This window comes from Miscanthus floridulus, chromosome 10 (genome assembly GCF_019320115.1).
Source record: "Miscanthus floridulus cultivar M001 chromosome 10, ASM1932011v1, whole genome shotgun sequence".
Classification (NCBI taxonomy): domain Eukaryota; kingdom Viridiplantae; phylum Streptophyta; class Magnoliopsida; order Poales; family Poaceae; genus Miscanthus; species Miscanthus floridulus.
Window position 1 is genome coordinate 34,568,254 of NC_089589.1, and position 26,927 is coordinate 34,595,180.

Below are 26,927 nucleotides of genomic sequence, written 5' to 3' on the forward strand. Positions count from 1 at the left end.
CCAACCGAGCCTCGGCTTCGCGCATAATCATCTATAGTGACCCACACGCCGACCGCCACGCCCGCTTCGAGGTAGCCCTAGAGCTCCCATAACGCACAGGATCGGATGAGACCAGCACGTCGCCCCAGTGCTTCAAGGACGGACCACTCCGACGACCATGCCGCCATAGGAACATGCTATAGGGCTCGAACACACCGCCTCCGTTCGCACGACGCCGTATAGTTAGCACACGTACTACCCTTGTCCCCCCTTCAACTATATAAGGAAAGGACCTGGGCCATTTCAAGGGGAGGACGCGCGCACAAGCAACACTCGGTAACACGCACACTTTTCCACTGACTGAGAGCAACGTCTCAAGCAGCCCACACCACTCCAAGCTGAGACCTGGGACAAAGCTTCCTCTCTCATCTAGCTTGTAACCCCCTACTACAAGCACTTTGGTGCAAGGAATACAAGTTCGATCTCTCAAACTGGACGTAGGGCACCGATTGCCTGAACCAGTATAAGCCTTGTGTCTCTTTGCATCACCATCTGGGATCAGGAACACGCAGCCCAAATTTACTAGTTGGTTGAGGACCCCCCGGTCCGAAACACCGACAGTTGGCGCGCCAGGTAGGGGGATCTACGTGTCAGTTTCGTCATCCCAACAAGTTCCGGATGGCAGACCCCGTACGATCGCTATGTCTCGGCACGGTGATCTGGTTTGGGAGCCTAGAGTTCATGTCTCTAGGGCATGAGTACGACATGGTACTCCTCATGCCCCGAGCCCCACCGACCGACGACGACGTCACGTACCGGCAGCCCAGGCGTAGGCGGCGCCCGGGCGGTCGCTCTCGCCGCGCTCGCCAGGCACCACGCGAGCAGGATCACCCTGACGCTACGTGAACCCAGGGCGACTCACCGCTCTCTGCCGGTATCCTACGACCAGCTGTTGGCGTAAGGTCCCTGGTTGGGGACCTGTCTAGCCTGAGCCTGACAAAGGAAAGACGCCGGTGGTACGTGGTGATGCCCCATCACCAAGCTCCGCTCCACCACTCCCTGAGGAGCCAGCTCCGGTGGAGCAAAGCTCGACGACGACACCATCCCCATACCCATTCGGGTTGAGAAATGTCGCCGCCTCTTACGCTTACGCCTATGCTTCCGCTCACGCGGATCCCTCAAGATGCCGCCAACACTCGCTCTCGACTTCGACACCACGCGTCGACCCACACCCACGCCGACTCCTCAGGGAGTACGAGGCATGGGCCGGAGGGATTTCTCCGACCTCACGACCATGAAACCATGTGCCGCTTATTGGCTGCGAGTGACTATTGCTTCGGCTACTCTGATTCTGACAATGAAGGTACTTACGATCCCTCTCATGAGTGCTTCCACGTCGGACTTGGGATACCAAGCACGGGCGAGGAGGATGAGGGGGTAGGCAACGTACCCCGCTTCATCAGGGAATGGGTGATGCCACGCCTCACGCATTGTCCCACCGGCAGCACGGAACGAGAACCTTATCCTCGGACAATTTCGACGCCGGACCTAGAGCAGCTCCGTGAGCTTCAGGCCAAGGTCGAGCAAGACCGACTCCTTCTGTAATAGCTCCGAAACACTCTCGAGCAGGAGCAGCAGGGCCGCGGTGATGGTGGAGGAGCCCGGTGAGGGCTCACGACGTGCACCACCGCATCAACGACGACGAAGGGGACGATCGTCCCCGATCTTCAATCGTGCTAGCCAGAATGTCACGCTGCGGCGATGCTAGTGCGCGCGATGCCCGAGCCCTCTACCACAGAAGGGCGACGGGTTCGCGGCGAGCTCTGGGATCTCCTCGAGACCGCCGCGGTGCAGCAGGCTGAGAGTTCCGCCTCTCGGCGGCGCGAAGTCGCCTTAGACCTCCCCTCAGCACCACATCGGCAGGATAAGGAGGCCTCAGTTCATCCCGAGCCCACTCGGGCGCCAATAGCCCACGGGGTCCCCTTGCGGCTCGACCACCTCGGCAACCAACGCGAGGTGCAGGGAGACCATGAGGTGGTCAGTAGGCGACGACGCCACGACAATGAGGGGCCTGCCCGAGGCTACCATCCACATCGAGGTGGCCGCTATGACAGTGAGGAGGACCGTAGTCCCTTTCCTGAACCGCCTAGCCCTTGGGTCTTTAGCAGAGCCATCCGCACTGCTCATTTCTTGGCTCGGTTTCGACAACCAGCCAACCTCACGAAGTATAGCGGCGAGACAAATCCCGAACTCTGGCTTGTCGATTACCGTCTGGCTTGTCAGCTAGGTGGCGCGGACGATAACCTGCTCATCATCTGCAACCTCCCCTTGCTCTTGTCAGACTCGGCGCGAGCCTGGCTCGAGCACCTTCCTCCCTCATAGATCCACGACTGGCGTGACTTGGTTAGGATCTTCGTCGGGAATTTCCAGGGCACATACGTTGATGAGTACAGGCCCGATCTTCCGAGAGGTAGCTGGTAAGTTTGATTTTGGTGGAGATCTCAACGTTGGCGATCCGGCTTCAAATTAGACATGATTCGAACCCTGCAACCGTTATACCACTGCTCCGTTGGTTATCAACCAAGCACAACTTGATTGACCTCGCCAAGAAGGCTTTTCCTACAAGCGAATCGAAGAGCACAAGCAAGAAGGTTAAAACACGCAATCTGAAATTGCAAATATGAATGACACGAATATCAATAGAGGATTCAAGAACTTCAGTTCCAAAGGACTAATCGACACAGTGGAGGAGATTAAGAATGGGGGCCCTGGATCACTGTAAAAGGATTTGTCACCACAGTTACAATGAACGATTCAGTTTCACGATGGAAAACTAAACTCTAAACAAAAACCCAATTATGTAGCAGCGGCGGCGGTTGTGTTTATAGTCCAAGACTCGACCTAGGGTTGGGGACGGCTAGGGGTGGGCGCCCACAACTTGGGCTTAAGGCCCGACACGATACATGGCCAAGTTGGCCCAAATAGGTGACGCAGCACCTTGCCGTGGTCACACAGAATGATCCATGGACCTTTTGGAGCTATGACCAGATCCAAAACAACGGCGTCGTCGTCCCCTTCCCAACGCATCCAAGAACGGCCCGTTTCGATGTCGTATGAGAAAGTTATGACCGAAACAGTGACGACGTGTCTGCTGAATCCAAGGGCGACGTGACAGCTGAGTTGGGAACGAATTGCAACTTGGGGAAGACCATGGCGTCGGTGTGTCCAGTGTGGCAATGTCCTCATCATCCTCCCCTTCTCGAATTGGAGTCATCCTCGACTCCATCTTGGCGATGTCCCTCATCATACGTGGCCCTAGAAACTCCTGGGACCTTAAGAGCTGTCACCAGAAACCGGACGAGTCTCTCTGAGACTTCATCCGGCGCTTCTCTAAACAGTGCACCGAGTTGCCCAGCGTCGGTGACTCAGAAATTGTCCAGGCTTTCCTTTTCGGCACCACCTGTCGAGACTTGGTCTGAGAGTTAGGCCGGAACGTGCCGCACTCGGCTGCCGCGCTCCTCGACATCGCACCAACTTCGCCTCGGGCGAAGAGGCTATTGGGGCCATCTTCTCCGAGAACGACGCTAAGGGGAAGCGAAGGGACGAGGCCCCCCGAGGTCTTGGTTCCCCCCCTCCCCAAAAGAAAGAAAAAGGGTCACCAGGGGAAACAGGCCGTCCTCGAGGCCGATCTGGTCACGGCCGCAGACACGCACAGAATCCCTGAGGCCCTAGGCCCTTCGACGACATGCTTAAGAAACCCTACCCTACCACCAGGGCCCGGTAAAACATGCCCTCGAGGATTGCTCCATGCTGGCGGCGTTACTACGCTAGGCTCGGGCTCCCCAACGATGACAAGGACGATGGGTTCCCCGAGGTGCACAACGCCTTCATGATCTTTGGCGGACCCTCGGCGTGCCCTTACGGCTCACCAGCAAAAGAGGGAACACTGAGAGGTCTTCTCGGTCAAGGTGGCCACTCCCTGATACCTCGACTGGTCTCGGGAGGCAATCACCTTTGATCGAGAGGACCACCCCAACCATGTCCCGAATCCCGGGCAGTACCCGCTCGTCGTCGACCCGATCGTGGGCAACACTCAGCTCACTAAGGTGTTGATGGACGGAGGTAGTGGTCTCAACATCCTCTACGCCAGCACCCTAGAGCTCCTGGAGATCAACCGGTCGAGGCTCCGGGGCGATGTCGCACCTTTCCACGGCATCGTGCTAGGGAAATGCACGTGACCCCTCGGACGCATCGACCTTCCCGTTTGCTTCGGCACCCCCTCCAACTACCGCAAGGAGGTCCTTACCTTTGAGGTGGTCGGATTCAGGGAACCTACCACGCCATCCTGGGGCGGCCGTGCTACGCCAAGTTTATGGCAGTCCCCAACTACACCTACCTCAAGCTCAAGATGCTGGGTCCCAACGGTGTCATCACGATTGAGTCCACGTACGAACCATGCCTACGACTGCGGACGTCGAGTTGCATCGAGGGGACGCCGAGGCTCTCGTGGAGGCGTGAGACCCTCATCGCAAACTCGACCAACTCGGTGGTTAGGCACCTGATTCCAAGCGTCGTGGTGGGGGCATTTGAGCCTGCGGGAGGCCCATCAAGGCTCGTCCCCGGTCGACCCGCACTTTGCCCCGATGACTCAGGGCCGCTGAGGATCAGGCACCACCCTCGATATCAAAGTAGGAGAGAGGCCATGCTCATCTTTTAGTGTCCTCTGTGCAAAATGCTAAACATTTCACAGGAGTCCCTCGGGACATGCCGGGCATACCGAGGGAGGTCGCCGAGCACGCCTTGGACATCGGGCTGACTCAGACCAGTGAAGCAACGCCTACGCTGATTCGGTGAGGAAAAGCGTAGGGCCATCGGCGAGGAGGTGCAGAAACTCTTGGCCGCCGGGTTCATCAAGGAAGTGTCCCACCCAGAGTGGTTGGCTAACCCTCGTGTTGGTCAAGAAGAAAAAATGGGAATGGAGAATGTGTATAGACTACACCGGTTTGAATAAAGCTTGTCCAAAAGTCCCCTTCCCATTACCTCGAATCGATCAGATCGTTGACTCCACTGCTGGGTGCGAGACCCCTGTCTTCCTTGATGCGTATTCTGGCTACCATCAGATCAAGATGAAAGAGTCCGACCTAGCTCGTGACTTCTTTCATCACCCCATTCGGCATGTACTGCTACGTGGACTATGCCTTTCGGCCTCAGAAATGTAGGGGCCACATTACCAGCGGTGCATGACTCAGGTCTTTGGCGACCACATTGGCGAACAGTCGAAGCCTATGTGGACGACATCGTGGTCAAGTCCAGAAAAGCCGAGGATCTCATCAACGACCTGAAGATAGCCTTCAAATGCCTTAGAGGGAAGGGCATCAAGCTCAATCCCGAGAAGTGTGTGTTCGGAGTCCCTCGGGGCATGCTCTTGGATTCATAGTCTCAAAACGTGCATCGAGGCCAACCCAGAGAAGGGTCTCGACCGTGACCAGCATGGGACCAACCCGAGACCATCAAGGGAGTGGCAGAGGGGTCCATTAGGAATGTCCTCGTGGCACTGAGCTGCCTTCATATCGCGCCTCGGCGAAAAGGCTTGCCCTCTTGTACCGCCTCTTGAGAAAATTCCAGAATGCCTTATTTACTTCGGACCCTCGAGGCCGCCGAAGGAAAGCCCTCGACAAGCTCAAAGCACTGCTCACCAATCCTCCCGTTCCTAGTACCGCCGGTCAGGGCGTAAGGCCCTCTTACTCTACGGTCGCCACAACGAATTCAAGTGGTCAGCGCTTTTTTGCCGTTAGTGGTAGAGAGGCAGGAAGCAGGGGCATGCCCCTACCCAATCCAACGACCTGTCTACGTTCACCAGCGAAGTGCTTTACGAGACCAAAACACAATACCCCCCACATCCAGAGTTGATCTACGCCGTAGTCTTGGCCGGGGCAAGCCGCGCCACTACTTCGAGTCTCACCCAGTGACCGTGGTGTTATCTTTTCCCTTGGGAGAGATAATCCCATAACCGGGAGGCTTCGGGTAGGATAGCCAAGTGGGCCATCGAGCTCATGGGGGAAGCCCCTGACCTTTGCGCCTCAGAAAGCAATAAAGTCTCAGGTCTTGGCCGATTTTGTGGCTGAGTGGACCGACACCCAATTGCCACCCGCTCAAGTCCAGACAGAATGCTGGACCATGTACTTCGACGGGTCTCTGACGCAGACCGGGGCAAGGTGCGGGTTTGCTCTTCATCTCAACCCTCGGAGTTACACATGCGCTACATGGTGCGGCTCCACTTCGCCGCCTCCAACAATGCGGCCAAGTACGAGGCCTCGTCAACGGCTTGCAAGTTGCCATCGAACTTGGGGTATGATGTCTCGACGTCCGGGGCGACTCGCAACTAGTCGTCGATCAAGTCATGAAGGAGTCAAACTGCCTCGACCCCCAAAATGGAGGCGTACTGCAAGTTGGTACGTCGCCTAGAAGACAAGTTTGATCGGTCTCAACTCAACCACATCGCACGGAAGTACAATGAGGCCACCGACGAACTGGCAAAGATGGCCTCGGGCGGGCTCCAGTCCCCCTAACTGTCTTTGCCAGGGACCTCCACAAACCTTCCATTGACTACGCCTTGGTAGCAGAGGAGGGCCCCACCGGTCGAACCCACGACGGGCTCGACGCCCCCTTTGCCACCGAGACTCCTTCGGCCAAGTCCGAGGTCATGGAAGTCGACGCAGAGCCTTCCCAGACCAACCAGGACACGGACTAGCGAGTCCTGTTCCTTGATTGGCTCGCTCAGGAAAAGCTTCCTAGTGACAGGACCGAAGCCCGATGGCTTGCGCGGCGAGCCAAGACTTACGTCCTCTGCAATGGCGGAATTGATACAGGCGAAGTCCCTCCGGTGTCCTCCAATGATGCATCACCAGCCGAGGCAGGCCGAGCCCTGCTTTGGGACTTGCACGCAGGGGCCTGCGGGCACCATGCGGCGCCTCAGACTGCTCGTCGGAAACGCTTTCCGCCAAGGGTTCTACTGGCCGACGGCGGTTGCCGACGCCACCAAGCTAGTACGCTCCTGCTGAAGGATGCCAGTACTATGCTCGGCAGACGCACCTCCCGGCCCTGGCCCTCCAAACCATCCCCATTACGTGGCCGTTCGCCGTGTGGGGCTCGACATGGTCGGGCCTCTGCAAAAGGCCCCCGGGGGCTACACCCATTCTACTGGTAGCAATCGATAAGTTCTCCAAATGGATCGAGGCTCGTCCAGATCAATCGAATCAAATCTGAGCAAGGCAGTGCTGTTCTTCATGACATTATCCATAGGTTTGGGGTCCCTAACACCATCATCACGACAACGGGACACAGTTCACCGGCAAAAAAATTCTTGACGTTCTGCGACGACCACCACATCCGTGTGGCCTGGTCGGCCTGTAGGACCACCCAAGGACCAACGGCCAAGTAGAACGTGCCAACTGGCATGATCCTACAAGGCCTCAAGCCAAGAATTTACAACCAGTTGAAGAAGTTTGGCAAGAAATGGCTCGCCGAACTCCCATCGGTCATCTAGAGCCTGAGGAACACTCCAAGCCGAGCCACGGGGTTCACACCTTTCTTCCTGGTCTATGGAGCCGAGGCTATCCTCCCCACTGACTTGGAATATGGTTCCCCGAGGCTACAGGCCTACAACGAGCAAAGCAACGCACCACCCGCGAGGACGCCCTCGACCAACTGAGGAAGCCCGAGACAGTCAGCGCTGCTGCACTCGGCCAAATACCAGCAAGCCCTACGGCGCTTTCAAGCCCGAGCGCATCCGAAGCCGAGACTTGAAGGTAGGTGACCTGGTGTTGAGGCTGACACAGAGCAACAAGGGCCGCCACAAGCTGACCCCACCATGGGAAGGGCCGTATATCGTCGCCCAAGTGCTGAAGCCCAGGGACCTACAAGCTAGCCAACGAGAAGGGCGAAATCTTCACCAACGCTTGGAATATAGAACAGCTACTGTCGCTTTTACCCTTAAATTTCCAAGCATGTATATATTGCTTTCTCGGAAATACAATTGAAAAGCGTGTTTTAGTTGTTTCTAATTTTTCGAGAAACCCCCCCGAGCCCTCGTAGGGCCTCGGCAATACTGATGACACTTGTAAGGGAGACTCGCTCTGCCTCCGCCGAACCAAACCTCCCTCGGGGCTAGATGGGGGGATTCCCCCCTAAGTCCCACGCACATTTTAGTCATTTTTCGAAAAAAAATCCTACACGCCAAACCCTCTAGCACGCTCTGACCGAATCGGTTTTGCCGAAAAACTCAAGGACCAAAACAGGCCCGTATTAGGGCCAGAAGCGCTGGTAAGGTCACGAGACGGGCCTATGCCTCTGTGGCTATGGCGCTCCCTCAACCACCTTTCGCCCAGGGGACGGCTTAGGCTCCAAGGAAGTTTTCTGCGAAGAAATCTAGATCGGAGACAACAATGAGGGCAGAGGCTCAGAAATACAAGATAAACGATTTAAGAAACATGAGTACTTCAAAAGAATAGGCCTCCACGGCCACAAGCGTTATGATACTTAGTTAATTCCTATTCTATTTACATGGCCTCTTAGGCCTAGGTCATGGCTCAGGGCCTCCAGTAGTCGGCAGACAGGGCGGAGGGAGCGACCACCTCCTCTTCGAACAGCTTGGCCAACGCCGTACCAGGGACCCTCCGCCGCCTCCATCAGCTTCGCAACTGCCTCATCAGCCTCCTTCATCATCGTCGGGCAGGACAGTAGCCATCGCTGATGGCTTGGAGGTCAACGCCTATGTAGTGCTGAGGCAATGACGGCCAGCGCGCGTTTGACGCCAGTATGCAGCACTCCTCGGAGCCGCTCGCGCACTTGACCGCTCAATGCAATCAGACGGCCTCCCAAGGGAGCTGCCTAATTGAACCCCCTCGACCTCCAAGGCCTCGCAGGCTGGTGCGGGCGCACTCTTCAGTGCCTCGTGCTCCCCGATCTCGGTCTCGAGCACCGCCTGCACCTGCGAAGAAGCCTCGGCTGCCCGGGTAACCTCCGCCTCTGACTCTGAGCCACAGGAAACAGGAATGGGTTGAGCGCAAAGGAAAATAAGCCAAATAGGGACGGAAGCCTATGGGACTCACCCTTGGCCTTCTGCTCCCAGCGTCGGGCCTCGACCTGAGAGGCACTCGGCTTCTCTCCTTAGGCGCTGGGCCTCAACCCGAGAGGCATCGGCCGCCTTGGAAGCCTCTCTACCTAGCTCTGCATCACACCAGAGAATGAGGGGGCGAATACAAGAAGAGCAAATAAAATGAGGGGAATAGGACTCACCCTCAGCCTTTCCCCTCCAGACCACAGCCTCGGTCCGGGAGGCCTCGACCACCATAAAGGGCCTCATCCAAAGCGCCCTTCGTCAGCTGGTGCGCACTCTGCTCCGCTCCTAGCTGCCTAGCAAGAGCTTGCCTGAGGTCGTGGCTTCTTTGGCTCGAGACCTGAAGGCATCCCGATCATCGGCCACGCACGGGTGATGCTCCCTCCTCCAATCCTTGACCCACGCACCGCCAGAGGAGGCGGACCTGCTCCTAGGCCGTGGCCGCCTCGACCTTCGCATCGGCACAACAAAGGTGGAGGTCCTCCACCTCCACGCTCCACGTCGACAGGAGCTCGTTGGCACCGGCAAGAAGGCCCTTTTGCCGCTGAAGCTGGTCACAGACGTCCCTCTCCCGCTGGAGAAAGACCGATTTCCCAAGAGATCGGGTCTCGAACTCCTGGGGAAACAGAACAGGGGTCAATCCCTACAAAGAAAACTTAGAAAAGACCACCGCATGAGAAAAGAAAGCACGAACCTGGGTGACTCCGGGCAGATCATTGGCCACCACGGACAGCGCCGTCCGTAGTGATCGCTCCGCCAGCTGGCGGTACTGCTCGAACGTGTCCCAACGACCGCCCTCGGCCGCATCCTCGAGAGCAAATAGAGGCTCTACCTCAGGGTTGTCCCGGCTCTGCCATAGGACACACGGGTGATCCCACCCACGGGGCTCGGGTCATACTCACACGAGGGCCGAGCTTCCTTCGCCCGAGGTCGGAACCAGCTGTTCCACGACACCGGCCACCTCGGCGCCAGCCATCTCCTACACCTAGGAAGTATCGTCGGAGGAGATTGGAAGGACCTCCACCTCCCGGGCGCTCTCCCGCAACAACGGTGGGCCTTGAACCAGGGGTGCAACCGAGGCCTCCGCCGCCTTCATCTCCACCTCCTGGGCCGACAGCCTCGCCGTGATCACATCGGCCTTGGTGGTCCGGGGGCTCCGGCCTCTGCCATCGTGGCCTCGGTGGTCCCAGGGCTCTGGCCTCCGCCATCGTGGCCTCGGTGGTCACGGCGGCGCCCGCCGCAGCGGCCTTGATGGTCCTTGGCGCCCTGGCCTCCGCTGCCTCGGCCTTAGAGACCAAGAAGGCCTCGACCTCGATGGCCTCGGCAACTAAGGACACTTCGACCCCATCCGACTCGTGGGCCTCGCTCTCACGGGGCGGAGGCGCACCCTCCCCCGCCTGTGTCAGGGCCGCCTCGGCAGCCCCTCCTTGGGTGGCCGACTCCTTTGGGTCGGCCCTCATCGATGCCGTGCCACGTTGTATGGCGGCTTGCGCCTCCGCCACCCAGTGGGTGGTGGAGCCAGGGTTAACCTTGAGTGCTTTTAGGGGCGCCAAGGTAGGCACCTCCGCAGGTCGCTTCCAGCTAAGGACAAAACGTTTACAAGGTCAGCACGAGACAAAAGAACGAACGGAAAGCACTGCGGCTCCACCAAAAATACACCTACCTCGAGCGGGGCTGCAACCGCTTCGGCCGTGACACTTGTCTGCGCAGCCCTTGTCTTGCGCAGGCGGTGGCGACGGCAGAGCCACGACCTCTGTGTTCATCGGCGCCGGTTGGTCCTCGACGGACCCGGTGCCCCCTCGGTCCTCTGCGGGGGCAGTTGCGTCATCCCCACCGCCACCTGCTCCACCACTGCCGCCGAGCCCACCGAGCTGACGGCACGCTTGCCCAACGCCCGCTCCTCAGGCATGTTGGCCTCGGCCCTGAGGCGGGCAATCGCCGACCCTGGGGCGGCTCCTCCTCCTCCTCCTCCTGGGAGCGTCGGGCTGCTTGCCGACGCCCCGGGCACCGTCTCCCCTACATCAGGGAGATGGTCCAGGGGACCCTGCCCCATCTCGCCCTCGTCATCCCTGTCTGAGGCATCCATCAATAACGACGGCGACAGGGACTCCTCCAACGGGAGGCCGTCCTTCCTTTGCTGCCGGCGGCGCTTATCTAGTTCCTCGCGCGCGAGGATCTTCTTCGTGCGCTTCGCCGCCTTGGCATCCTTCTGCTTTTTCTGTGCCTCAGCGTGCGCCCGGTTGATCGCCCGCCGCCTCACGTCCTCAGGAACGGGCGGCGGAGAGGCTCGCACATCTCTCATCCCCTGTAGGAACGGCGATCACGCATGAGGGAACAAGAAATAATGAGAAACGGAGAGGGCTCGAGTGCTGCAGCGGTGCGCGACTTACCAGCGAGAGGAACCCCCACGACAGGCGCATCGCGATGGGGGTCAGGTTACCGCCCCTCAGCTTTGCCTCCACCATCTCCCCCACCCGGCGAAGAATTTCCTCGTCAGAAAGGGCGGAGGAGGACATCCGGATGCCCTCATTTGGCTCACCCGGCCTCATCTCAAACAGGCGCCGCCGCCGAGCCATCAGCGGCAGCACCCTCCGGTGGTGGAAGGCGGCCATGACCACGGCCGCAGTAAGGCCACGGCCCCATAGCCTCTCCAGCCCCTCTAGAAGCGGCTGTAGCTTGGGCTGATCCTCCCTCGGGACGCCGTACTTCCACTTCTCCGGGCAGCTCCCCACAATCAGCCCAGTGTAGGGGGGAAGTCCGCCGTCATCATTGTAGAGATAGAACCAGCTCGTGTACCATCGACGATTGGATGACACGAGCTGGGCCGAGATGTAGAGGTGCTGGCGGTCCTGGCGCACTTGGAGAGTGCAGCCACCAGCCCTCATCACTTTCCTCGTGACCGACGTGCCCGTCGGCTTAGTGGTATGACCCGCCCGGAAGAGATGGAGCCACAACTCCCAATGAGGAGCAATCCCCAAATACCCCTCGTAGACAGCGACAAAGATGGTCGCCTACGTGATGGAATTGGGGTTGAAGTTGTGGAGCTCCACGCCATAGTAGTGTGGGAGCGCCCGCATGAACCGGTCCGCCGGAACGCCGAGGCCACGCTCGTGAAAGGAGACGAAGCTCACGATGTAACCGTCGCGAGGCCTCGGCTCTGGCTCGCCCAACGGAGTGATCCACTCTGGCCTATTGGGGTCCGTCACTAGACGAAGGAGTCCGTCGTCGACGAGCGACTAAAGCATCTCCACGGTGACATCAGATGGATCCCAAGGGTCTACCTCGATGACAACGATGTTGCCGGCCATGAGTATGGTGGAGGGTTCGAATACGGTGGTGAGTTTGTCTCTCTCTTTCTCTCTCCCTGGCTCGCCCTTCTCCCTTCTTCCCGGTGCCCGCTGCTCTAGCGATGGCTCGATGGGGGCAGAGCTAACGCAGGCAAGGTAAGGTGGGGAGGGGCAAGGCTCATTGCGTATTTATGTAGGGTAAAGGCAAAACGGACGGGCGATGAAATCGGGGAAGTTTCCCCCGGATCCGGCGCGGTTAACCCTGATCCAATTTTACCGTCCACGTGCCCACCTTTTTCTCATTAATCGTGGGAACAGTTGCATCCCATCCGCTGACACCACATCGCGCCTGACTGCTGCGACAGTAGGCGTCGTTCTATCTCCCAAGAAAACTATCTCAAAAGGCACGCCAGCCGTTGCCAAGCCGATGGGGAAGACATTCCCCCCACCCTATTCCTTTCAGATGAAGGAACCGGGCGCTGAGCCTATTAAGGTCCAGGGTTCGACGGCTGGGCCCCTAGGGGTTTCGACAGCCGCCCTAGGGCAACAGAGTCAGGCACGACCGTGGGCGAGCCCACACGGGGCCGAGGCCCAAGCAAGCGAAACGCTTGGGATGCCCTAAGTCATGTCCGAGACCAGTAGGGAGGTCTCTGAATGGGATCCCACCGTAGGGAGGCACCGAGCCACCGGGGCCCAGCGAACGGCCTCGACACCCACTAGAGAAACCCTCGGGTACTCTTTGAGTGCGTCTCTGGACCACTAGCCGTCCCCTAGCAAACGAGGCATGGGCCTCCACTCGGACTTACCCGATAACAGCTCACCGGAAGTGCCACCGCTCGTGCCCACCGAGGGTAGCCTGGCACATTCCACCCCTCCTTTCGAGCGAAAAGGAAGTGCAAGGGTCGTACGAAAAGCCAGGGGAACCCCTGACGGACCTCTTGCTCCGTGCAGAGGCTAAGGGGCTCTTCCTGCAACCTTGCCGAGACCTAGCGACCCCGGCTCGCACTCGAGGGGGCTCGGCAAAACAACCCCTCCTTCCGAGCGAAAAGGAAGCACGAGGGTCGTACAAAAAGCCAGGGAGCTCCTGACAGCATTCTCGCTCCGTGCAGAGGCTAGGGGGCCCTTCCTGTAGATATGCCGAGACCCCGCGATCCAGGCTCGCACCCAAGGGGGCCTCGGCAAACAAACCCTCACGCGCGAGGGGCGTACAAAAAGCTAGGGGAACTCCCGACGGCCCTCTCGCTCTGTGCAGAGGCTAGGGGGGCTCTTCCTGCAACCTTGCCGAGACCTAGTGGCCCAGGCTCGCACCCGAATGGGCTCGGCAAACAACCCCTCCGTCTGAACAAAAAGGATGTGTGAGGGTCGAACAAAAAAGTCAGGGGACCCCTGACCGCCCTCTCGCTCCGGGCGGAGGCTCGGGGGCTCCTCCTGCACCCAAGACAAAGACAAACGACCTAAGCCCGTGCTAGAAGTTTTGTTACAAACACGATAAAGGGCATCGAGCCCGTTACGGTCCAAGGGTTCGAAGGCTGGGCCCCCTAGGGTTTCGACAGCCGCCCTAGGGCAACAGAGTTAGGGACAACTATGGGTGAGCCCACGTATGGCCAAGGCCAGAGCAAATGATCGCTCGGGGTATCCTAAGTCGTGTCCGAGACCGGCAGGGAGGTCTCCAAATGGGATCCCACCGTAGGGAGGCACCGAGCCACCGGGGCCCAGCGAACGGCCTCGGCACCCATTAGAGAAACCCTTTGGTACTCTTGGAGTGCATCTCTGGACCACTAGCCGACCCCTAGCAAATGGGCCACGGGCCTCCACTCGGACTTACCCGATAACAGCTCACCAGAGATGTCATCGCTCGCACCCACCGAGGGTAGCCTAACATATCCCCCCTCCTTCTGAGCGAAAAGGAAGCATGAGGGTCGCACAAAAAGTTAGGGGTACCCCTGATCGCCCTCTTGCTTCATGCAGGGGCTCGGGGGCTCTCCCTGCGACCTTACCGAAACCCCGCGACCCGAACTCGCACTTGTGGGCTCGGCAAATACGATAAAAACTCCTCACTCAACACGGAAAAAGCCCCTGGAGGAGTAAATCCACTCCTCCAGGGCCTCGGGGGCTACACCCGGTGGGTGCGCTCACGCGCACCCACTGAAACCTCAAAAGGAAAACACAATTCCTACAGGAGCAGCTGCAAGCCAAGTCTCGACAACCCTTAGGGAGAGTGCTCGCACTCCCCCTAAGGCTTGGGGGCTATTGTCGGGTACCATAAAACGGGGTACCCCGAGCGTACACCAAAAGAGTCACTTAAACCCCATCAACAACGAAGCCAGAAGGTAAGCTGTGGATTAACCACCGGCCCTGTCCGAGCCCATCGGCTCTCCGCCTTGCCTTAGGCCTCGCACGGGAGGTCTCGACACCCTGATGAATCTCCACCTCGCGCGAGACCCTTCGTGGGAGGCCTCGACAAGGAGCCCAATCTCCGTCTCGCCCGAGGCCCCGTGCGTACAGCCTCAAACGAGACAGCGATTCTCCATATCGCTCGAAGCTGGCTTCGCGATAACCCGTCGCTCTCGCCTCGACCAGTCTTCCCGACAGCGCGTCACGTCCCATTAATGCGTCAACCACTCCCGCAATCTCAGCCGGACGATGGCTCGACACCACGGAGTGGCCGACGAGACAAGGAGTCATCTCAACGCCATACCGGCTAGGATAGGGCGCGGCGGGGATTACCGGCCACTATGTTCTGGCGCTATGCCCACAATCAGCGTCTGCACTACACTGTGCCCCGCAATCCCCGCCCCGAAGACAACGCGGCATGGGAAGTCTCGTCCGGGTCGTCGACGCCTCAGGATCAGCGCACAAGATCAACCACTTCCTCCGAGCCTCGGCACTTTACGTCAGGGCCTCGGCTACCTCGGGATACACGTCCACCGAGACCCCCCATGACAGTTCGGCCCAGGCACCAACCGAGCCTCGGCTTTGCGCATAATCATCTACAGTGACCCGCACGCCGACCGCCACGCCCGCTTCGAGGTAGCCCTAGAGCTCCCATAACGCACAGGATCGGATGAGACCAGCACGTCGCCCCAGTGCTTCAAGGACGGACCACTCCGACGACCACGCCATCACAGGAACATGCTACAGGGCTCGGACACACCGCCTCCGTTCGCACGACGCCGTATAGTTAGCACACGTACTACCCTTGTCCCCCCTTCAACTATATAAGGAAAGGACCTGGGCCATTTCGGGGGGAGGACGCGCGCACAAGCAACACTCGGTAACACGCACACTTTTCCACTACCTGAGAGCAACGTCTCAAGCAGCCCACACCGCTCCACGCCGAGACCTAGGACAAAGCTCCCTCTCTCATCTAGCTTGTAACCCCCTACTACAAGCACTTTGGTGCAAGGAATACAAGTTCGATCTCTCAGACTAGACGTAGGGCACTGATTGCCTGAACCAGCATAAGCCTTGTGTCTCTTTGCATCACCATCCGGGATCGGGAACACGCAGCCCAAATTTACTAGTTGGTTGAGGACCCCCCGGTCCGAAACACCGACAAGATGTATGCTGTATTTGTTTCATATGAATGTTGCAAAAGTAAATCCGAGGATGTTGCACATATTGTAGATGTTGTAATTATTTTAGAGGCATGTTGCAAGCGTATGTTTCTAGTGTTTCATATATTTCAGAGCTATGTTTCATATGTGTTTTCCGGACGCATGTTGCAAGTGTGTTTAGCTGGATGTTGCATATGTTTCACACATGTTTCATGTGTTTTATTTAGATGTTGCATATGGTTGTAATGGATTTTAAGTGTTTTCAGTTGTTTTTTTAAGTGTTTCAGAAGCATGTTTCAAGTGTTATGTTGTAACTATTGTATTTAGATGTTTCAAAAGTAGATCGAGTATTGCATCTCTCTTTCCCTCCTTCTGTTGCATCATCTCTCCCCGCGCCGGCAGAGCATCCATACGACGCCGTGGCTAGATCCTTCTGAATCGGAGGCACCGCACGCACTTCCCCTCTTGTCGCTCGGGTAGTTCGGACCCCGCGTGGAGCACCAAATGGAGCGCAACGTGTGGGCCTCCGGATGTCCGGACGCTAGCACTTTCGTCCGGACGTCCGGATACGTTTTTTCGCTCTGGACCATGCTCCTCGCGTTCACTGCTCCGATTTTCTTTTTTGTCCTATGCCGTTCTCGTTCCTATACGTACTACAGGCGTTTCAATAGGAGCACGTGTGCCTGACTGATAAACTGGATTGTCGTGTCGATGCTTCTGTGTTTCAATTGGCAGTGATTCTAATTTCTGAATGTTGTTTGCAGGCAGCTTGTGTTTGGTAATGATTCCGACTCATCGTGCTGAGCCTCTATGATTCTTTTGGGTTTCGAACATGTTTCTTCGTGCCTTAAGGCCGTGTTTGGAACACGGGTGTTTTTCATGTAAAGATAAACTGATTTACGCGTAGTTTGTATGAAATTCCTATGTTCCAAAACAAGCTCTAAAGCCACAAGTACATACATATCTCATTCCAATAAAAAGAACTAGTAAGGCCAGTACGAATTTCAACAATAACAACAACATAGCCTTCTAGTCCCAAGTAAGTTGGGGTAGGCTGGAGTTGAAACCCACCAAGAACCCCAAGTCACGGTTCAGGCACATTAATAGCTGTTTTTCAAGTACTCTTATTCAAACATAGATCTCTAGATATATCTCAAGCTTTTAAATCTTTTTTTATTGCCTCTCCCATGTCAATTTCGGTCTTCCTACCTCTCCTTATATTGTTAGCTTGGCTTAGGACTCCATAATGCACTGGTGCCTCTGGAGGTCTCCTTTGAATATGGCCAAACCACCTCAAAGTTGGACAAGCTTTTCTTCAATTGGTGCTACCTCTAGGCGATCACGTATATCATCGTTTCGAACTCGGTCCATTCTTGCATGACCGCAAATCCATCGCAACATACGCATTTCTGCAACACTCAGTTGTTGAACATGTTGAATCTTTGTAGGTCAATATTATGCTCCATACAACATAGCTGGTCTAATCGTCATTCTATAGAACTTCCCTTTTAGCTTTTGTGGTACCCTCTTGTCACAGAGAATGCTAGAAGCTTGTCGCTACTTGATCCACCCTGCTTTGATTCTATAGCTAACGTCCATATCAATATCTCCATCCCTCTGTAGCATCAATCCCAGATACCGAAAGGTATCCTTCTTAGGCACTACTTGACCTTCCAAACTCACATCTCCCTCCTCCTGTACAACTCCGCTAAAGTCGTATCTCATGTATTCGGTTTTCATTCTGCCCAATCTAAAATATTTAGACTCAAGGGTCTGCCGCCATAACTCTAGTTTTCTATTTACTCCTGCCTGGCTTTCGTCCACTAACACTACATCATCAGGGAACAATATACACCAAGGGATATCCTCTTGTATGTTCCTGGTAACCTCATCCATTACCCAGCCAAAGAGATACGGACTTAAGGCTGACCCTTGATGAAGTCCAATTTTAATCGGGGAGTAATCTGTGTTACCATCGTTTGTTCGAACACTAGTCACAACATTGTTGTATATGTCCTTGATGAAGGTCACGTACTTTGATGGGACTTTATGTTTATCCAAAGACCACCACATAACATTTTTGGTATCTTGTCATAAGCCTTCTCCAAGTCAATGAAAACCAAGTGGAGGTCCTTCTTCTGCTCTCTAAACCGCTCCATAACCTGTCTTATTAAGAAGATTGCTCCAAATTGGTTTGTTGATATCTGCGTCGTTCCTCGCAGGCGCTGCTCGATGACTCTCTCCCATAACTTCATAGTGTGGCTCATCAACTTAATTCCCCGATAATTAGTACAACTTTAGATATCTCCATTGTTCTCATAGATTGGTACCAATATACTTCTTCTCCACTCCTCAGGCATCTTGTTCAATCGAAAGATATTGTTGAACATCTTGGTTAGCCATACTATAGCTATATCTCCGAGACATCTCCACACCTTGATCGGGATATCATCATGGCCCATCGCTTTGCCCCTTTCATCCTTTTCAAGGCTTCTCTGACCTTTGATTCTTGAATCCTCCGCACAAAGCGCCTGTTAGTGTCATCAAACGAGTCGTCCAGCTGAACGGTGGTGTTCTCGTTCTCACCATTGAATAATTTATCAAAATACTTGTAACAGAACCGACCAATTATATGAAATTAAGTAAGAAAATCATCCGCCAGAGCAGACGCTTTAGCAAACTTAAGCCCGTATAACCCGGTAGTCCGTGAAATCACGAAGGATTTCAAACCAACTCATGTCCCAGCCATGATCGTAATAAGTTTAGCGGTCACCAATCACATATTACATAAAAGTTTGCATAACAGATACATCAGAGTTTAAACATAGTTATTACAAAACAAGTTCGAATAAAAAGTAGCGGAAGTCATTTGTTTAAAACCACACACACTCACACGGAGTTCAAATATAGTGCCAGCGAATGATCATCTCCAACAAAAGCATCAGATGAGACGTAAGGAATGACCATGCCCATGGTCCTAAGCATCACCCATCGCAGGATACAGGCAGTTGATACAGTAGCCATAGTACATCTGCCCATCTGCAACAAGTGGGAATAAAACCCTGAGTACGAGAAGGTACTCAGCCAGACTTACCCGACATAACCGAAAATAAATGACACCAAGGATTATGAAGGGCTTTATAGTAGGGTAGCTGACTTATTTGCAAAAAGAAGCATTTTTAGCATTTTCAAGAACCTTTCTAAAAGCATTATTGCCAAGTTAATTATTATTAACCTGTCAACTAAATTTGCACCTATACTAGAGTAAACATGTGATTAAGCAGATAATGATAACCAATGATCATTAAACAACTTCCATACTGTCATATTCATTATCACTGACCAAGTGTTCCATAACATTTACTACGATGAAGTAACTCAAGTCAAGTGCTCACTATCCAGGAGCGATGGCGATTCGAATCGATTCCTAACCAGCTGGTGATTTGTTCCTTACACAAATCTCACTCACCCGCTAAAGTGAGATATTGATCACCGAGTCAACTTTCCAGGAACCTCGAGTTTGCCAGGAACCACATGTACCCGGGGGCCGACCGACTGCACTTTGGCCTTATCATCCCGCCCCCGTGTCCTACCACACCTGCTTCGGCACAGTGCGCTGCGGGCAATTTACTCGGCCCGAAAAACCTCTCAGCTTCGCGGTCGGAAGGTACTTTATCCGGCCAGCTAAATGTAAGGCATGCGTTCAACATGACTCGAGGCCCAACAACGGTCGGTCCTTAATCGACACAGACGGAAACACTACAGTCCAAAACTCTGCAAGTCTCCGTCCGGTCTCAACTTCATTTAACACTTAGTTATACCATGACTTCAGAGTCATCCAAGCAGATCCAGGTAACCACCTATAGCTCGTAGGTGACAGGAAATCACCCGACTTCTACCGGTCTAAGCCAGCTAAGCATTGACTCGACTGCGGATACCCGGGGTAACAAGGATATAGTATAACAAAGGTAAGCAAGGTATAATGCAGCAACGGTTGCAAACAACTCCTGAACGTAATGCATCAATTTAAAGTAAAGCATTTAATTAAGTTGTTGCAAACCGGGAGAAAAATGCTCCGGGGCTTGCCTCTCTCGAAGGAGCTCGGGCGGTGATCGGGGCACTCCGGAAGTTCCTCAACGTCCTCCCCTTCGGCTTCCGGCACTTCCTGCTGCTGCACCTCGAACTGCTCCTCGGACTCCTCGGGAATGACGACTGGGTTCTCGGTTTGCGATCCTGTATGATGCAACGTGCGTAAGTGATTATGCAAACGGTGCATCGAAGGAGATGGATGCAATGGATATGTTTAAATGCAAGGTAGTCAACATCATCCAAGAAACTATACTACAAGCACATGTCATCTACTGCATTCTCTTCTACTACTAATATGTTAAGTTAACCTATCTTATGAAATGCTTCAAAGATACACCAAAGCTTTACTAATTTCTTAATCACACTTAAAGCGACACTTGCTTAAACCCTAATTAATAATAGGTTTGAATAGCAACATATATTTCTGATGCTCCTTAAAATCCAAGAAAATTACAGTAGCATAATACTACCCTAAACAGACTACCATAAAAATTTCATGGCATTTGGATAAGTAAACTATCCTACACAAAAATGACAAGCTATAGCCTAAAAATGAGCATGAAATTACTTTGTACTATGAAAAGTGTCAAACAACAGAATTAATATTTTTCCTAGGTTCTTCATAGCCTATACTGACCGTACAAAAATTACCACATTCATGTTTTATACAAAGTTTGCTCTCTAGCAAAAATAACAAAATCAGCCATTACAAGGGACTTGAACTACACCTCAAAATTTTTCCACAGCACATGCATGAAATATATTTTTCCTAGGAAGTACATTACATAATAAGATTAACAACCTTGAAATCATATTTTTCTGAAGCCTATAGATTTTTCTACATATTTTTCAAGTTATCAGCAATATCCATGATTAAATAAAATCCTACAGAAAAGTATCTCAAAAATGACATGCAATAATTTTCCCAAGTAGATCTGTTGATAAGGAACCTAGCAAAATTTGTTTCAACAAATTTGGAGCAAGTTTGAGTATCCAAACATTTTGCAAACCATTTCTGTTTTCAAATAATAAAGAATAAATGGAAAACAATTCTTTAAAACTCTACTGGGCCGGCCCGCTGGAAACGAACTGGCCTACTACTGTGCGCACACACATGGCCCAGAACGGCGCAGCCCAACCTGGCTCTCTTCGGCTCGGCGACTGACACGCGGGACCCCCGTGTCAATGACACGAAACAGGGGAGACGGCACACGTCGGCGCGGCGATGGCCGAGCTCGCCGACGGTGATCTCCCCGACGAAACCGACGGCACCGGCGTGCACAACAGGTTGTCCCGCACCGATGGAAGTAGAAAATGGACCCCCTAGATACAGCGAAGGAGGTCGCCGGCGACAATGGCGATCACAGCGGCGCTGCGCGAGGTACGCCGGCCAACTCTGGCTAGGAAGGGGCGCGAAAAGTGGAGCGGGAGCTTCACCGAGCTCGTGCGGTGGTCGTGCGCGCGAAAAGACAGCTGGAAGAAAGACGGAGGGCGAGGTCCACGGAGCGGAGCGCTCCGGTGAGCTCGGCCACAACTCCGGCGAGAGATTCCCAGGGAGAGGGAGCTTCTCGCTGCTTACCGAGGCGAGCACGAGGTGCGCGAAGATGAGTCGGAGATGCGGGCGAGATGGAGGGCTCAATGGCAAGCTAGGACGGCCGGGCGAGCTTGCTCCGGCGAGGCGCGGTGCGCGGTGGCTATGACGGGCGCGCGGTGAGAGGCAGAGAGGCAGCGCGGGAGAGAAATGCGGAGCGCTGGAATGCGGTGGGCGTGCGGGGTGCTCAAGACTCGGCCAGCAGCGTCAGGAAGCCCGTGGCGCGTGGCCGCGCGGTCAGGAGCTCGGCGACGGGTGGCGCCACGCGGCGGTCGGCTTCTGCCGGCGTCAGGGCGCAGGCGCGCGAGTGCGGGCGAGCGGGGACGCGGCGTGGGCCTGGGCTGGCGAGGCGGCTGCTGGGCCAAGGCGAAGCGCGGAAGCAGGCCAGCGCGGTGCGGGGCTGGGCTGGCTTCGGCTGGCGGGCCAGAAGCGAGGCGCAAGGCCCACGAAGGTAAAACCAGATTTTTTTCAAATTAATTTGAATCCCTTTTTCATTCAAACGAATTTTTGGACTAAATTAAAGCAGTTTCAAACTTTGGACCAAAAATGAAAGTTGCTCAAAATTTTATCCTCTACAACTTTGATTACATGACCAAAGTCCAATTTCTTATAGATTTTGAATTACAAAATCAAAGTCAAATTTTAACTCAAAACCCTAATTTTGGGGAATTATTTTTAAAGCAAAATTTGGCAATAATTCAAATACAAACCTTGCTCCAAAAATTGTGCTAAACAGTTCTAGATGATTGACAATCATAACCAAATAGTTTCTACTACACTAGCAAGCAAAATCAGGGCAAAACAACTATAATAAGTGTATGTACCATTTACGTTTCACAAACATGTTTCGTATGTTTCGAAGTAATGTGTCAGTTGTTATATGCAAGATTATGCATGTATGATTTGGATGCTTGATGATGCATGATATGCGTGATTTGAAGTGCCTAAATGCAGGCATAACACCGGGGTGTTACAGCCCTCCCCCCTTATAAAAATCTCGTCCCGAGATTTGGGTTACGAACCATTTGTTATAAAATTCTTCATAAGCTTTTTGTAGATACTCTCCTGTTTCCCAAGTTACATCTCCCTCATCATGATGATCCCACTGTATCTTGTATGTTTTCACCACACTATTCCGAGTAGCACGTTCCTTAGTGTCTAACACTCGGACTGGTTGTTCACGATACACCAAATCTGATTTGAGTTGGATACCTCGAGGTTCTATTCTTTCCTCCGGAACACGCAAACATTTCTTGAGATGTGATACATGGAAAACTGGGAAGACTGTACTCATTGTCTCAGGTAACTCTAACTTGTAGGCTACCGGACCTTTTTGTTCCAAGATCTTGTATGGTCCTACGAATCTTGCAGCGAGCTTCCTTCGGATTCCAAACCTTTTCTTCTTCATTGGCGTGACTTTCAGATAAACATAGTCACCAACTTCAAATACAAGGGGTCTTCTTCTTTTGTCTGCATAGCTTTTCTGACGTGATTGGGCTGCTTTCATATTCTGCTGAATGATCTGAACTCTCTTCTCGGCTTCTTCTACAAAGTCAATGCCATAATACCTTCTATCTCCAGGTTCGACCCAATTCAATGGTGTTCTACATTTTCTGCCATATAAAGCTTCGAATGGGGCCATCTTGATGCTTTCTTGATAGCTATTATTATAAGAAAACTCAGCTAACGGTAACCATGACTCCCATGATCCCTTAGAAGACAATACACAGGCTCTTAACATATCCTCCAAAACAGCATTTACTCGTTCGGTCTGACCATCTGTCTGAGGATGATAAGCGGTACTGCGAATTAAACTAGTTCCTAAGCCTTTGTGTAAATGTTCCCAAAAATGAGCCGTGAACTGTGAGCCTCTATCAGATACTATGGTCATTGGTATACCATGCAACCTCACAATTTCTGCGATATACTTCTCGGCATATTGAGGTGGTCGATAATCTGTTTTGACCGGTAAGAAATGAGCGGTCTTGGTAAGACGATCCACAATTACCCAAATCGAATCATGTCCTTTTTGAGTAGTGGGCAAACCCGTGATAAAATCCATACTGATATCGTCCCACTTCCAACTAGGGACTGATAAGGGTTGCAACATACCGGCAGGTTTCATGTGAATGGCTTTCACTCGACAACATGTGTCACATCTGACAACATATGCTGTAATTTCTTTCTTCATTTTGGTCCACCAATAGCGAGATCTTAGTTCTTGATACATCTTACTACTTCCGGGATGGATAGATAGCTTAGACAGGTGAGCTTCATCCATGAGTTTATTCCTAAGCTCTCGATCCTTGGGAACCACAAGACGGTTGTCAAACCACAACACGCCCTGTTCATCCACTTTAAAGTGTTGAGACGGCTTTTCTTTTATTTTCTCTTTGATGTGGAATATCCCCTTGTCAGTTTTCTGACCTTCTATTATCTTACTCTCCAAAGAGCAACTAATCTGAATACTATTTAACACCGCAGGATGCATTAGATTGAACCCATCTTCAAGTAATGGCTGCACAGTCAAGAAATGTGACTTCCTGCTCAAAGCATCTGCCACTACATTGGCTTTACCAGGATGATATTGCACATTTAAGTTGTAATCCTTGATCAATTCCAACCATCTGCGCTGTCTCATATTTAATTCTGGTTGGGTAAAGATATACTTAAGACTCTTGTGATCCGTGAAAATGTTGCACACATTACCAAGTAGGTAATGTCTCCAAATTTTTAGAGCGTGCACAACTGCAGCAAGTTCAAGATCATGTGTTGGATAGTTGACCTCGTGCTTTCTCAATTGTCGTGAAGCATAAGCTATGACTCTCCTTTCTTGCATAAGTACACAGCCTAATCCAGTTTTCGATGCGTCGCAAAACACATCAAATGGTTTCTCAATGTCCGGTTGTGCTAGAACCGGAGCAGTGGTCAACAGTTTCCGCAAAGTGTGAAAAGCTACGTCACACTCCTCTGTCCACACAAACTTGTGATCCTTCTGTAGGAGGCTTGTCATCGGTTTGGCGATCTTCGAGAAATCTGGTATAAAGCGACGGTAATAACCTGCTAGTCCTAAGAAACTTCTAATCTCAGGAACTGTGGTCGGTGCTTTCCAATTCATAACTTCTTGCACCTTACTTGGATCGACTGAAACTCCATTCTCTGACAGAATATGACCCAGGAAAGGGACTTCCTTCAACCAGAATTCGCATTTGCTAAACTTAGCATACAATTGATGATCTCTAAGTCTGGTCAAGACAGTTCTCAGATGCTCTTCGTGATCTTTCTCGTTCTCGGAGTACACCAGAATGTCATCGATGAACACTACCACAAACTTATCCAATTCTGGCATGAAAACTGTATTCATCAAAAACATAAAGTATGCGGGAGCATTTGTCAAGCCAAAAGACATGACAAGATACTCATACAACCCGTATCTGGTGGAAAATGCAGTTTTTGGTATATCCTGTGGCCTAATCTTAATCTGATGATAACCGGATCTCAAATCTATCTTTGAGAACACCTTGGCCTTGGATAGTTGGTCAAACAGAACATCAATATGTGGCAAGGGATATTTATTCTCGATGGTCACAGCATTGAGTGGCCTATAATCTATGCACATTCTCAACGTGCCCTCTTTCTTCTTTTTCACAAACAAAGCGGGACATCCCCATTCAGACTTGCTTGGCCGAATAAACCCCTTTTTTGACAATTCTTCTAATTGCTTCTTTAGCTCAGCTAACTCATCTGGAGGCATCCGATAGGGTCTTCTTGAAATCGGAGCTGTTCCAGGGACTAGCTCAATTCCAAACTCAATCTCCCTATCTGGCGGAAGACCAGGTAGCTCATCCGGGAATACGTCCGGGAATTCACACACTACCGGAATCTGATGAATAGGAATGACTGCCGTAGCACATGTAACACTTATAAGGTCTGTTCTCCGAGGCAATGGTACTTGGAAAGTACCCTCACCCAGGGGATCCTTAAGGGTAAGTACTCGACTTCCCGCATCTATGACTGCTCCCCAATCCTTCATCCAATTCATCCCTATAATGACATCCAAGACTAACCCAGGCATAACTATCAAGTTCACTCGGAACTTCCTGCTACCTAATTCAAGGGTTGCCCCTCGAACCATCCAGTTGGTCAAAACATCAGCCCCTGCTGAACTTATACGGTAACCATAACCCAATTCTGTGCATAGTTGTTCATGTTTCTGTGCAAATGCTTGACTCATAAAAGAATGCGATGATCCAGAATCAAATAGAACAACTGCAGGGTTTTCATTGACAGTAAACTTACCAGCAGTGACGGGCTCTCCCTCTGGAATTTCATCCACTGTTGTACTGTGCACTCTAGCATTATAAGTCTGCTGCTTCTTCTTGGGAGGGTACGGACAAAACTTCGAGAAATGACTGAGTTGATCACAGTTATAGCAGGGTCCTCTCACTGTCCCGGTAGATCCTACAGCTCCCTTGGAACTGCCTTGTACCGCAGTTGCGGCTGCTTTGTTGGGTTGTACTGCCATCTTGTACGGCTTCTGAGGTCCACGGAAATTTTAGCTTCTTGGCTGAGGTGGCCTGAATCTAGCACCAGGTGCCGATGGGCGATATGGAGGACGACCTCCCATAGGTGCTCTAGCTTGCGACGGCCCACCTTCAAAGGCTCTCTTGCGTGTCTTGGCTGCGGTACTGGCGTTGTTATTCTTCTCCTGCTTCAGACAGTCGCTGATGAAGTCATTGAATCTGACGCGGTTGTTGGTACCAACATGCTTCATCATTTTTGGATTGAGACCCCTCTTAAAACTGGCTATCCTCTTGGCATCTGTGTCAACCATGTCGGGAGCATAGCGACACAAGTTGTTGAAGGCATGCAGGTATTGCGTCACGGTCTTGGTGCCCTGGTTCAATGCCAGAAACTCTCCTAACTTCATTTCAGTCAGCCCAGGTGGAATATAGACTCCACGGAAGGTCTCCGCAAACTCTCTCCAAGAAATCTGAGCATTTGGAGGGAAGGTGGTGCGATGGTGCTTCCACCACATTCCCGCCGGTCCCTGCAATTGAAGTGCAGCATACTCCGTTTTCAGAACCTCAGTCATCCTCAACACACGGAATTTATCTTCCATCGTGTTGATCCATTCCTCAGCATCGAGTGGTTCTGTGGCTTCCTTGAATACGGGTGGCCTGGTGTCCATGAAATCTTTGAAGCTGCTATATTGGTTTACTCCCATGCCACCGCCTTGATTGTTACCACGTTGCACGTTGTTGGCTATGGTGCGCAGAAAATCTTCCATGTTCTTCTGAGATTGT

At 52.9% G+C, this 26,927-nt stretch overlaps 1 long non-coding RNA gene across 1 annotated transcript; it reads right to left on the minus strand.

Moving 5' to 3' along the window:
* Nucleotides 1-18,702: 18,702 nt before the first annotated feature.
* LOC136486301 (uncharacterized) lies at nucleotides 18,703-20,168 on the minus strand. Its single transcript, XR_010766763.1, has 2 exons — nucleotides 20,028-20,168; nucleotides 18,703-18,980 (listed from the first exon to the last, which is right to left on the minus strand). It is a non-coding gene; the product is annotated as an uncharacterized lncRNA (long non-coding RNA).
* Nucleotides 20,169-26,927: the final 6,759 nt, after the last annotated feature.